The 2500-nt window shown below is 35.5% G+C and overlaps 1 pseudogene; it reads left to right on the top strand.

Moving 5' to 3' along the window:
- LOC145500400 (uncharacterized) overlaps nucleotides 1–205 on the top strand; it is a 2482-nt pseudogene extending 2277 nt beyond the window's left edge.
- The last annotated feature ends 2295 nt before the right edge of the window (nucleotides 206–2500 follow it).

The raw sequence follows: 2500 nt of genomic DNA, 5'->3' as shown, positions 1-2500 counted from the left end.
ACCATCAACAAAAGCCTTCCACAAGGACTTTAACAGCAGGGAACTAATATTATTATAAGGCAGGTCTGAAACAGGGTATTGATTTAAGGGTTAGGTTTTAAATAGGGTATCAAAGTTTTGGTCAGGTCATAAATAGTGTAGGGAAAATCACAGCTTTTAGTCTTTAATGGGGTGAGGGTTTTGGTAAGTGGGCCACATACCCATCCCCCCCCCATTACCCCCAGGATCATGGTGTAAATACACACCCTTTATATGTTCATACTAGCTAACCCTTTCACTGCTAAATGCAAATGAAAAACCCCTCTGTTTCTGTATGCCATAACATAATGGCACAACAGAAAAAAAACTGCTGGTTGGCTGATTATTTAGTGGGTATTATGGCTATCCGCTGACCTGTTCAGAGTGGCTCGACAAAGCTTGAAGAAAAAAAAACAAGTTTGTGGCTCCGTAACTCAACAGATATGGGAACTAATGTGCTAATGTGCTAATGTGCTTAATTCCTTATTCTAGAAGTAACACTCTTTCACAAGGAGCACTGTAAATATCATTCCTTTGGAAGTAAATTAAGGGCCTTTTTTCTACATTGAAACATGTGACCTTGACTGAACTTCGGGTTCTGGTTGATGAACACCAACCATCAACTACTGTACAAGTCCCCCCATCAAGAAGAGGCAAGTGCACCCCAGTTGTTCTGAAGGTTTGAATTTAATTGTATGCACTTATTATCAAGTCATCATGCTTAAACAAGTTATCCCTTGCACTTTCCTTTATTGTAGAAAAAGTGAAGACATGCCCATGAGAAAGCTATAATTCTAGCATGGGACCTCCCAGACCGTAGATTCCTGCAACTAGCTGAAGCCAAAAAAAAAAATCGATGCTGATTTACAGAGATAAAATGTAGAATTAAGGGGCACATCACAGTGAACAGCAATGTTAACATTTTTAGAAGTTTACAACAATGTTTTATAATTTATAATATATTAATTGTGATTGTAAAATTGCCACCACTTTCTTTCAGAGACACCTTTCTGTGAAAAAATTCCTGAATTTTTTTTAAGCAACTACTAGACTCTGATATTGTAGGAGAAAAGCTAACCCAGATATAATGGAACAATAACTCTGGGACAAGCATACACCTGGCTTGTTCATCAGGCTTCAACAAGTAACCAGAAAATGAAGAAAAAAGGGCAACTCCCAGAACAGAGAGTGGCTATGATGTCTTTAAATCTGTGATAGATAGACAATCAAGAACTTGGCTAGCTGTTCTTACTGTTCTAGGTGTTATACTGGAGACCATATAATAGACATAAATTTACATGAACTGCAAAGAGTTAACTCTCAGGGTACATTGTAATGTATACATATATTTTATTATTCAAAATTCAAACTATCCAAGTACACTGTAGAGTTCAACTGTCAAATTACTAAGTTACTGAAACAGTCCTCTCCATTTTTTTAACTGGATAACAAATTCCTTTGCCTAAGAATAGATGATTTATATTGCATTCACACTGTAGAGGACCCCAAACAGGCAAAAATGTGTAAAGGAGTTGTAGACATCTTTAAGTCTACCTCTACTATCAGTGTGACAAACTTGATCCATCAGGATGTACTGGTACAATTGCCTGGTTGAGGAATTGTTAACTGCCATGTTGGAATCAACCAAGAGAGCATTTGCTCAATGAGCTGACATGAAAGGAGTTGAAGTTTTTCATCCACTCATTGAAAAGTAACATCCTTGAAAACACCTACATGTAAGAAAAAATAGAATGAGTTCAAGAGCTGGCAAGAAGTTAGGCTTAGCTTTTCAAAATGACTACATACAGTAATAAACCATATACATTCATGTCATAATATCCTTTCATGTGAACATTGTTCTTATGTTTGATTGCAGCAAATACACTAGTGTAATGGCTGTTTCTTGACATATTTTCCAGTTCATTCAATGATATATTTAAAAAGAAACAAGTTCTCTCATAGCACATGACCCAATCTACATTTATCCATATTGAGAAACATTCTCTATCAACATCAGTTGACAAATTTATTGTAATGAATACGTCTCTAACTAGTATATAGCAGCAGAATTGTAGCAAAAAGAACATGTTTTTCCCTCCATACTGCAAACTTTGCTATAAATGTAATGGACCTTTTCAGTGATACGGCAGCCATTTTGGATTCAATTGTTTCAAATTGCTATTATGGGATGCTTAGGGGTCAAATACATAATCTTGGTAGTGCACAAACATTGCTGTACTTTTAGTTTGTCTTGCTGTATGATGGGAAATGAATCAGGTTTAGTAATTAAAACTGAGAATTTTCCTTTCACTAAAATGTCAACGCAAGGAAAAAGGAAACCCTTTGATACCTGGATAATGGACCCTTGATAGAACCGTCATGAAATAATCAGTTTTTTAAATATGTTTTTGTTTAATCTATTATTAGTAATGCAGATAAATGTGACTCACTAAATTGTAATTTAATGTTGCAGTTTAATTCA

Source organism: Orbicella franksi, chromosome 10, assembly GCF_964199315.1.
Source record: "Orbicella franksi chromosome 10, jaOrbFran1.1, whole genome shotgun sequence".
In the NCBI taxonomy this organism is placed as follows: domain Eukaryota; kingdom Metazoa; phylum Cnidaria; class Anthozoa; order Scleractinia; family Merulinidae; genus Orbicella; species Orbicella franksi.
The sequence above is the reverse complement of the archived record's forward strand: the minus strand, read 5'-3'. Positions and strand labels throughout refer to the sequence as shown.